Below are 12552 nucleotides of genomic sequence, written 5' to 3' on the forward strand. Positions count from 1 at the left end.
AATCTGTAAGCCAATAAAGATGGGTGATAACTTCACTGTGTTTCTCGAACCACTTGGTTACAGTACGGACATAATAACACGGCGCATTATCGTCTTGATAGATCCCTTATCTGTCCGCGAAAAATGCAACGTGGAAGGGTGTTGAACGTTTCGCTGGTGACCTCACCAATGAAACGTTGGTGCATACGAATCAGGGGTCCTAGTTCTAGCCAGCAAAACATGCCCCATATTAAACAATCACTGCCTCCTGCATGGATAGTAGGAACCATGCACGATAGTGCTATGGTCTCGTGTTGCTTGAGCCACACACGGTGTCCGTCAATGTGTTGTACCAAGTATTTGGACTCATCCAACCTGCACACTCATTTCTAGTCCGCCAGTGTCCAGCAAGCTTGTTGTTGATACCACAGCATTCACCATCGACGATGATGAGCAGTAAGTACGAAGTGTCTCATGGGTCGTCTGCTGTGGAACCCCATACGTCTAGGTGTGCGGCGCATCGTCATTTGTAATATTGTTCTTACATTTTTCATATTGTATTGCAATGTCAACTATTGCACAGTGACCTGCCGTTGAGTCCATATAACGCACTGCACCCTTCCCTCGCCACGAACATCCACTTTGCGTAATCCTTTACATGTCTGTCGGCAGGAGGTGGTTTGACCCGTTCGATACCGTTCTTTGTACCCCTTAAACACAGTGAGCAACCGACAAGACGTGCCGTTTCCAATATGAATGCACCTGATGCACGAGCTCCAACACTCATGTTCTTTTGGAATTCCGTGATATCCATACTACGTCCCATTACTGCTACTTTTTCACTTTGACTTGTAGGACCAGATGCAAATTACCACTGCTCTAGTGTAACCAGCTTTTCGGCTTTTTTATGCTTTGAGCAATGCGGCATAGTCCATTACAGATTGGGTGGTCATAATTCAGTTATTGCTGGATTTTAATGATTATAATACTAAACGAATTTGGGGAGATGACTGTACTGGTTGCTAAGGCTAACCTGTAGTTATCCAACGGAACAAATGAAGGAAATTGAAGATAAGAATATGAGAAACGCTGATTCAAAATTTGCAGCTATGGATGGCAGTCAGAACGAAACGTTAAGGATCTTAGCGTTTTATTCAGAGAGCGCGAGGAGAAAGAATGGAACTGGAGAAAACTAGAGAGAAAGAGAGACTATAGTCTTTTCCATAAAAATAATTTTGTCCTTTATAGATCGTGCAAACACAGCGCTGCTGCAACACAAAACATCTTTTTGAGAAAACGGCGCGTAGCAGACATACGCGCTATGGCACACACTTTTTCATATAACAGCCAGGGATAGGTTCCATAAAAGATGTAAATTGCCAATACTTGTGCCATTTTCAAACTGATTTTTATCAATACATATTATGCCCTCGTGTATACCACAGTGGATATATTCACTGTCGTCCCACACCGCGTGGAAAACGCTCGGGTTCGAATCACGTCAATGATGCGAGGAACTTTTATGGGCGTTTTTCTCGAGTGACCAAGTTCAGGTGAGGACAGCAAACTTTTTCTCCCGGAAACTAGGGCATCTGATCCAGAAAAATAGGCAATCAAAGAACGCATCCAATTTATTGACGTAATACATATGGGCTGATGAGGTTGTTCATAGGTAACACTAATATTGACAGTTGTTGTTCTTGATTTGCTGCACTATTAATTTTATTGTCGCGACTGATTTCTTTTAATGGGCTTATACTTACTCATTGGGATGAAAACCAAATTATTGCACATTCTGTTCTCATTTGCGCTAAGAAGTCAATCACTGCACCGGTTGGCCTTTATCTAATATGATACAACACAATTTATATACGGAGTAGTTGCCATGGACTCTAGGACAACCTTAACTCAATAAATAAAAATAAGTTCAATTGTATAATATAATATAAATCAAAATGTTCTTGGGGAGGCTTTAGCAGTTAAGTCCCTATCCTGGGTGTACCTATGAATTACCATACCCGAAAGAAACTCCAGAATTGCGTTATTTTCCTGCATTTCCAGGAACAAAAATCTGTGAAACTTTCCAGAACCCGACTAACTCAGCCAAAATATGAAAAAGTTCATCATATTCCTCCCACATTTATTAGGATTCGGACCGTAATTCGAACAGGCAAGTCGACACAGATCAGACCAATTCAACACTGTCTTTCGAGAGATCGATTATAACCTGTGCTACCATTGGGAACACCTTAATGAACTCAAGATGTGGTCCTTATAATAATAATATGACTCAATTAATATTATCGCTATAACCCATCACTGATCTGTAGTTATTCCCTACTTAAAAACTCAGTTTGGGTGAGGGAGATTCATTTTCACATTTCCAATTTTCTAGAATTTCATTTGAGTCTATGATCGTTCATTATTACACGATATATAATGGTTTGAGCGAACTCCTTGTCCACTTCTCATTAACTCAACAAATTCCATCAATATCTCGCATTTATTCATGCGATTTATTTATGCATTTATGTTTCGCCCTCGTGAGTAGCACAGTTGTTATAATTAATGTTTAATATCAATAATTTATAATAATTTTATGATTCGATTGCTCATTATTATTCTATAGTTATAAATATGATTATGTAATTTATAAAATTATGATTATATTATATTTTTCAAATTATATTTATATAATTATATCATTGTTAAATTTGTATATAAAATTTTATAATTACGTAATTTAAAATTAGATTAATTATTATTATTAAAATTTAGGAGACAAATGCAAAAGTCGACAAAAATTCCTACACGTCATTGACGTGATTCGAAACCCTGGCCTTTTCCACCGATGTGTTAGGAAGGTGCTCCTTCCCCTCAGAAAATCCTGGGATCGCTACTTTAAGTGTAAATACAGGGTGTTTCAGTTAAACGTTTCAGAACTTCTAAGAGGGGTAGGGTACATCCTGACAACTCGAAATCATATAGCAATGTGGGGTCGGAAATGCTTTCCTGAAGCGGTGTTGTACACAGAAGCACCATAAAGAAAACAGACCGTAAGTGAGAAATCGTTTTAATAATACATGAAAAGAAGCAAAAGGTACATGGATTAAAGTAAGTGTTCGAAGTTTCTTCCACGGGCTACAATGCACGCCTCACATCTCCGACGCATGGACATCCGAACATTCTGGAATACTCCAGGCGAATTTCGCATTTCTTCGGCAGCTACTGCGATTCTTGCAACCAGCTCCTCAGCATTGTCAACAGGGGTGTCATAAACTAGCGATTTCATATGACCCCAGAAATAAAAATCAAGACATGATAGGTCGGGTGACCGAGCAGGCCAACGCACGGGACCACCACGTCCGATCCACTGTTGACCAAATGTGACATCCAGGTAGTTACGAACATCTCCGCTATAATGGGCAGGGGCTCCATCGTGTTGGAACCACATTGTGTGTTGCGTCGATGCAGAAATCTGTTCATCTCTCAAAAGTTGTGGCAATACTTGCTGCAGAAAGATCAAGTAGATAGGTCCGGTTAGACGACACGGTAACAGGTAAGGTCCGATGAGGTGATCTCCCATAATACCGGCCCATACATTGACCGAAAATCGAATCTGTGCTGCACGACGTCGCACGACGACTTCTGTGTACAACACCGCTTCAGGAAAGCATTTCCGACCCCACATTGCTATATGATTTCGAGTTGTCAGGATGTACCCTACCCCTCTTAGAAGTTCTGAAACGTTTAACTGAAACACCCTGTATACTAGTAATTGGATAATAATTAAACATGGGAGATGTTGATACTAAAATGGAGATGCCATTAGCCAACTGGGAGTAATATTGGAATGTTAATGAGCACAGTGGGTGAGTTCTCTGATTTATCATTAGCCACAAGTGTTAGCAGTAAATCACATAGTGGTCAACCAAAGAGCTAAATTTTTATGATTCTCAGTGGTTTGAAGCAATGGCAAGTAGCACAGTGGTTGAAATCATCGTCCCGCTATACCGTGTGGAAAGATTTCTGGTTTCGAATCTCTTTAATGACGCGAAGAACTTTCATCGGCTTTCTATCCCAACGTAACGTAGTCAGTCTCAGAAGAACAACGCGTGGGTGTATCTTCTGAAAACTCCAGTTCTTTATCCAGGGAACAGGCAAGTCGACCGCAGAATACACGCAATTTATAGATATGCTAATGCCTCGGAGCATTAGCTGCGTTAGTTCTTAAAACACACGTATTTTCTCGAACATTATCAAGTGTGTCTGTATGTTAACTGCCACTATTGTGATTGTAACTTCATGTATTCTACGGTTACTTTATGGCTTGCTAGACGAAAAACCCAGTTACTAGTTGAAAAAAAAAAAAAAAAAATACAACTATGGGTAGTACCATATTTTGGAATTTTGTATCTTGTTGGTTCTCTGTTTTGTTCAAACATCTGCGCATTCACTACCCTAGCATTTTATTCGAGAATAAAGTGTTCAGATATCTGCACACCTGCTTCTGTATGCCAATACTGATCTGCTAGGATAACGTGGCACAGTAAGCCAATGTTAACAGTTGCAGTGCTTCGGTTAAGTCATTAAAAAGGTACCGTAGAAGCAGTAGGAGACATCAGTGACTTCGCAAGAAGAGGAATCACAGGTACTTATGCAACTATTGAGTTCATCCATCTACTGACGCACAGTTTCTAGGTTTTTCAATGTTTCGTATGTACGGGACAAAACCAGACACAGGAAGAACTGGTCCAGCTGGAAAATGAAACCCAGTGGCCTGGAATGCAGTTGATGTGCCATGTATGATAATAGAATGGCGTCATCAGAGACAATTAGCGAAACCTTCAACACATTTGAAGGTTTTTTTCTCTTTAATGATTCAATCAAGGCATTGGAACTGTTAATATTGGCCTACTGTACCCCGTGACCTAGCATATTTTCATACAAACGAAGGTGTGTAGATATTGAAACACTGAAATGTATTCCTACCATCAGACCATATAGAGAGCAGGACACTTCTCTCGAGCTGTACGACAAGCCTTCGTGGGTTCCATATTTGATATAATCGCCCCACCCCTGCCGTATCGGATAGAAAAGACATGAGGTTTTTTGGATAATTTCACAATATGGCTTAGGGTAGCATGGTTTCTTCTCCCAGAAGTTCGGGAAAACAGGAATCGATTACAGAACGCACGCAATTCACAGATACTTATATACGGCGCAATATAGCCTATCTTGCTGATGCACGTAAACCCCTACAACACGAACAACAATCCAAGAGAAAAAATTCACAATTCTTTGTTTAGTTGAATCCATGCCATACACGAAGAAATGCATCCCGAATTCCTCTATACTGTGTGTAAAACCGAAAAAGGTAGCACAGTGATTATAATCACCATCCTCCCAACAACGGGTGGAGAAGGTCAGGGTTCGAATCCCGTCAGTGAGGCGAGGAATTCGTGGGCTTTTTTCGGTTCGCGGCTGAGTTAATCGATCTCAGTCGTGGAGAGAAAAGTCCCTTCACCGAAAACTCAGGTATTTTGTCCAGAAACAGGCAAATCGACCACAGAACACACGCAGCGGTGTTCTTTGGTTATTATGGACATATTACGCATGGGCAAATGAATTAGTTTTTGGGTAGCCCTAATGCGACATTTTATGTGCATGGAGCACAACGGAATGGACATACTATGTGCAAGAGTTGCAGCATAATGTAGGTAGTGCTTTCTGTGATGAGTCAAGATTAAAATATACCCTGGAATTGGAAGAAAAGGGACAAATTAATTTCCTAAACCTCACTACATACAGAAGCGATACAACACTAGAAACAAGAATTTTCAGAAAAAATACTCACACGGGCAAATACTTACACTTTGAATCACATCATCTCCCTCAACACAAAAAGAGCAGTCCTTTATAATCAAATCTACAATGCTATAAAACACAGTTCCACACATTTTGACCTTAATAATGAACTACAATATCTTACAAGTAAATTCATATCTAGGAAATATCCTATTCAATTAATCAAACAAACTATTATCACAGTCCAAAATAATATCAACAACCCACCAAAATGCATGTCCAATAATAATCCACGTATTATCCTCCCTTACCGTAGTAATTTTGCCAACCAATTCCGCCGTTTATTCAAAAGTACTGATATCGCCCTTACATTCTCATCTTACAATAAACTAGGTTTATTATTCAACTCATATAAAGATACACAAAATTACCACATTAGTGACATGAATAATATCATCTACTTAATAAAATGTCAAGATAACGGTAACGCTTGCTACATTGGAAGCACCACCACAAAATACGGTTCTACCAAATCATCAAACACACGTACTTACTACCACTACAATAGCTTTAGGACGGGACAGTACAATAGCGAATTAGCAACACATGTTCCATCCCACAACCACACCCCCTTAGTAGATTCAGCCATTCCTATTATCAAATTAAAATCCAGCTTTAAAATTTTCCAATATGAAGCCCTAGTTATAGAATGGTTTCGCCGCCATTCCACTCTCCAATTATTAAATTCCAAACTACCCTATAACATAGCACCGGTCTGGAATCTCATGCACCTGAGATTCCCACGTGTATCCAGGAGCATCACGGGAACTTAGTCTTCTTAAATACACGCGTTTACTCTCATTCTACCATTGCCAACTGAAGACGTGTAAAACGAAAGCCACTTGTTATGGCTATTGGCCTTCTGTTTCCAACCGTATAACTTAAATCGTTTCAAATTTCAACATTGACAACGAAGACGTGCACTTCTACTTCCTTGAGCACATTTTAATTCTGTTTTTAAATCCTAACTCATTCATGCTAACTTAAATTTAAAATTATCATCCAATGTATTCCAACATCAATGCAGATTATAAAAAGGTGAGTATCTTAATAAATTAAATTAAGCTACGCTATTATATTGCCTCTACAGTCACTTCATATTCCGGCACCTCTAAACAACCAACAAGTCGCAACCCTATTGCCCTATCAATGAGTACGATAATCTGTGTCTGTGAGATATCACTTACAGTTTATTTTAATTTATTATTTAAACTACTGTAGGAGTAATTATAATATTAAACGATAAATGTATTTACCAGTTTGGCTTTTCTTGATGATTGTAAACATAAAGCTATTTTTGCAGGGCTAGTTCTCGGAAAGGCCCGATGCCAGAATTAATATTTGGTTGTTGCAGGGTTTAAGGCACATCAGCAACTTAAGTCATATTATATCTATAAATCCGTGTGTTCTGTAGTCGATTTGCTGTTGTTAGACGAAACACTCGAGTTTCCGGAAGAAAAAAAACACAAGCTCCCTCCCCAAAAGACCAACTAACTGAGCCGCGTTGTGGAAAAAGACCCATAAATTTACCTCGCGTCATTGACAGGATTCAAACTCAGTTCGTTTCCACTCGCTGTGGGGTGGAAAGTAATTATACTAACTGTGCTACCCATGGGGACTAAATGTTTGGAGAAAGACAGCAAAAAGAGTTATCCTTGCTGGATTGAAACCTTATCGGAATAAAGGCGCTGCACCTTTCTCTCGCCACGAATTATCTACCTTGTATAATCTTTTCCAGTTCTGTCGGCGGGAGTTGCTTTCACTTGTTCCACCTCACCCTACGTATACCTTAACTACAGTGGGCCATGAGCAACCGACAAAATGTGCTCTTTCCGATTTTAAAGAAACCGACGCAAAAGCTCCCACAATCATGCCCTTTTGAAACACCGTGATATCTTTACTACGTTCAATAGCTGCTACTTTATCATTTTGACTTTCACTGCCTGATGCAAATTTCCACTGCTCTAGTGAACGAGGCTGTTTGGCTTTTCATAACGCAGGCTATGCGGTAGAGTCCATAATCAATGGGATGATCGCAATTCAGTAATCACTGAGTGTAAATGTCCTTGGATTTCTTTATTATTATTATTTTTTAGGCCGCTCGAATAACTAAATTCATCTGCCGTGCGTTGTGTATTATTTCCGTAAATTGCATGTGCTCTGTGGTCGATTTGCCTGTTTTGCTGGACGAAAAACCCGAGTTTCGGGGGGGGGGGGAAACCTTGCTACCTATGTCTGAGATCGACTAACTCAGCTGAGTGAAAAAAACCCATTAAAATTCCCCGCGTCATCGACGGGATTCGAACCTGGGCCTTTTCCACCCGGTGTAGGGAGGACGGTGACGATACGATTCTGGTAGGACAGTGGTATCGCGCAGACAATGTCCCTGGATTAAAGTGTAAAGTGTGTTAGCTGTCTGATGACACTAGGGGTGTCCCCCATCTTCGCATTGTATACTCTGTTTGTGTATCAGAGTATTCTGTGGTAGCCAGATATTTAAAAGTGTGTGGGGAATGGAATGTCGTGTAGTGTTATGTTCTGTTGTTCTTCTGACTATTTAGCCGTTGGACTCTTAATGGGACCCACCATTGCCCAAATGTTTCCACAAAGAGGCAGGCCAAGCACCCAGTAGATTTTCAAGTACTCTGGCAACCCTGCCACATGGTTTCTGAATATTTCAATGGCAAGATAAAAAAAAGGAAAAAAAGGGGAGCATTTCGGTGAATTTATATCAGAATTTGGATCTATGTTTAAGTGAGATAGGTTAAATTTTGAGGTAGTTCAATTAAATTACTTTATGGGCATATTCGGTAAGGTAAGTTTGAGTAGGGGGGGAGAGAATGAAGGCTGAGGGAACAGATAGAGATAAGGGGACAATAGGGAAGGCATTCTCGTGAAGATCAGTGTAAAGTGTAAAGTGTGTTCGTGTCAAACGGCACCAGGGGTTCCCCATCTCCGCGTGGTTTTCTTTGTGGGTGTAACAGATCACTGTTAAGGCCAGAGATTTAAAAGTGTATGGGATTTGGAAGTATTGTGTTGTGTATCGTTGTTCCTCTGGCCATTTAGCCGCCAGACCCCTGCTGGGGCCCGACGTTGCCCACACTCAGCCCCGTGGAGGCAGCCAGGTACACCCAGCATAATTATTTACTCTGGCAGGCCCTGCCACCTAATTTCCTGAGATTTCAGTGGCTAGGGCCTAAAAAAAAAAAAAATAAAATAATAATAAAAATATAAATAAATTTAAAAAAATAATAAATAAATAAAAAAATAAAAATAAAATAAAATAAAAAATAATAAATAAATAAAAAAATAAAAAATAAAAAAATAATAAATAAATAAAAATAAAATAAAATAAAAAATAATAAATAAATAAAAAAAAAATAATAATAAATAAATAAAAATAAAATAAAATAAAAAATAATAAATAAATAAAAAAAATAAAAAAATAATAAATAAAATAAAAATAAAAATAATAACGCGATTTTAAGGGGTGGTTCGCTAATGAGGTTAAGTTTCGGAATTGATGCACGATTTGGCTGTTATAATTTGGAAGTTTATTTAAGTTTTTGTCGTGTGGGGTGTACACTGTGATGTATAGAGAGAGTGGGGGGAAAGACTGAAGACTGGAGGGGAAAGACAAGTATGAGGCCAATAGGGTAGACGACCCCAGATATCAGTGTGGCATGCCCATGCCGCACCAGGAGAAGTAAACGGGGGCCGGTGGGGAGGGGACGGTCCCGGCCCCTCCCCACCAGGATATGGAGAGAAAGTGGGCCAGGCTAGGTGTCCAACCCAGATCGCCAAAAGGCGAGGCAACAGCGTAGCTGCGGTCACAGTCATGGTTTTTGGATGTTCAGTTCAGTGTCACTTCAGGTAGGTCACAGTCTTGGTTCAGTCTCACTTGTCTCGTGTTTGTCTTATGGGGTCAGGAAGACCAGAGTCATCAGGAAGTGATGACTCTGGTCAGTTTGTAGTACTGCTTTGAGGTCAATTCAGGTAGTCATATTCGTTGAGAGCATCAGTCCTGGCCATTTGCACCAGGTCATGAATGGAGAGTTATCTTTGTTGGTAATTTCTTCTGATCGGTTGTAGTCATGCGGTATGTTCATGCTATAGTCTTGAATGTCTCCTCCTTGGTTAGTTTCAATGGAGTTCTTCTATTCAGATGTTTCCATATTGTTGCGGATAGCGATTTCTGTTTTCCTTCTGTTAAAGATGTCCTGGGCGTAGCGGCTGAACGCGGTGTACTCGTCTTCCGAATCCAGGAGGTGATGCTCATTGTCTTTTGGTACAAACTTTATACTGGTGATGAATACTGATCTTTGTTCCTCATAGCATTCACATTTGTGCATGATATGTTGCCACGTCTCCATATTGCCACAGGTGCAAGTTGGGTCCTCGGTCAGTCCGAGTGAATTCAGTTTTGCGTTAAAGGGCCCATGGCCCGTCAGGAGGCAAGTGGTGTTCAGTCCTGGGTAGAACCATTTGGGGGCTTTTGGATAGGTCTTGTCTACGTAAGGTATAAATTTCCGTGTGACTTCACCCTTGGTCGTCTCTTGCCATCTCCTCTGCCAAGTTTCTTTCAGGTGTTCCATGATTTTCTGTTTTTCCGTTCGGTGGTTGTTTGTAGGGTCCAGTGTAAAAGTGTCAAACGTGGTCGGTGTTCCCTTTGCCAGGTAGTACATCAACCCACATCTCGCCACCTCCAGGTCCAGAGGGAGAGTTCCCGCCAGGACCTGCAGCGCACAGGAACTCACAGTGTTACACGCCCTGGTGATGGTGAGGAGTATTTTTCGCTGTATTGTTTCGAGATTCTTTTATTTACTGCAGTTCTTGCTTTGGCGTACCATATTGGGGTTCCATAAGTAATTGCTGGGACGAAAATCGCTTTATAGTAGAGGGATAATGTTCTTTTGTTTAGTCCCCAGTCTCTGCGTGTTACTGGAATCACATCTATTGGACTCACTTGAGGAATACAGGGAGCTAAAGGAATATGCCCAAAAACTATTTGGTAGGCGTAAAACATTGATAGCCATCTACGGAAGGTAAAAAAAAAAAAAAAAAAAAAACACAGAACATGCGTGGAGAGGACTCAAGGAGAACCTCGCCCAGGAACCTGCTTACTACTAATCATTTAAAACCAGCGATCGCAAGAATAACCCCATGGAGCTGCGGATCTTCCCATGATGAAGAGTACCACAGCTATAGCTAACAGACCAACAATGGACCTGACCAGTGTTCATAGCTAAGGAAAAATATGGCTACCAATGACAGAGAAGACCAACGAAGATAGAGAAACTCCAAGTTGCTGCCTCAACGGAGCCATATTGGCTCTATGCTCTGCACTCTCTTGTGCAGTGCAATTCTTTTACTCCCACACCCGGCAGGGGAGGGAGGTGACGGCTTGCTGTCGCCCCTCTTCCCTGCCACACCATTTCTTCCCTCTGGTGGGGCATGGGCATGCCTCACTGAAAAATTGGGGGTCACCTACCCTATCGACCCTCTTCTTCCTATTTCACCCACCAGCCTTCATTCTCCCCTCCCAGCACTTTTCTTGCACAGCGTATAGCCCTACACGTCCAAATTTAAATACACCAAAAAATTTCGCCCAACCTTTTAGGAACTTCAGAAACAGGCTTTCAGCGTCAAACCCCATATTAGTGCTTTAATGTAAGTGATTTAAATCAACCGCGGTCGTTCCAATTTTATTTTAGGTCCTAGCCACTAAAATCCCAGGAAAGTAAGTGGCAGGACCTGCCAGAGTACAATTGACTCAATGGTAACACCCGGCTAGCCTCCACGTGGCGAGGTATGGACAACGTCTGGTCCCATTAGGGGCCTGGCGGCCAATAAGCCGGATAAACAATGGGCACAACATATAACACTACTCATGACCCACACACTTCTAAATCTCTGGCTTTGACAGGGTACTGTCACCGATACATAGAACATTCGCGGAGATGGGAGAAATCCCAGGAGCCGCTAGACCCTCAATATACCTCATACCTCATCTCTGCGTGTTACTCTGACTATTAGTGCTGCGTATTTTCTCAGCTTCTCCTTCAGATATAAGAGGTGTTGTTTAAAGGACAGGTTGGAATCTAGGATAATGCCTAGGTATTTCATCTGTTTTGCCAGTTTGATTGTGCTTCCCCTTACTTTTATCTGGGGCGGCCGTCTGATGTTGAGTGTTCCTCTCAGTAGAATTGAGTTCGTTTTGGTCGGGGAAATCTCCAGTGTATGCAGGTTTGCCCAGTCCTGGAGCACTTGCAGTGCATGGTTTGCACGGGCTTCTAACTGTGATCTAGAGCTCGCTGCCACCGTTAGGACGAGATCATCCGTGAAAGCTTGTGCGTTGACATCACCCAAGTCGAGTGCCAGGAATTCATCAAAAACAATATTCCACAGGAGTGGCCCCAGGACAGATCACTGCGGGCAGCCCCTACGGACTGATCTTGTCAGGCTCCGGAACGGTGCCATTACCCTGATTTTTCTATCTGAGAGGTAGGATCTAATGCAATTATATAAATTCATGGGGATTTTTGCCTTGCGGAGTCTGCCCAGGACGCTCGGCCACCAGAGGGTGTCCAACGCCCCGGCGAAGTCGACCGCAATTACCAGGAAGTACTTTTCAATACATTGTGCTGCGCTTTCTAGGAGGTTCCGAATTGCTTCAATCGTGGAGAGTCCGGGTTTGAAACCATA

Source organism: Mastigoproctus giganteus, chromosome 8 (genome assembly GCF_048544385.1).
Source record: "Mastigoproctus giganteus isolate SK-2022 chromosome 8, ASM4854438v1, whole genome shotgun sequence".
Taxonomy (NCBI): Eukaryota; Metazoa; Arthropoda; class Arachnida; order Uropygi; family Thelyphonidae; genus Mastigoproctus; species Mastigoproctus giganteus.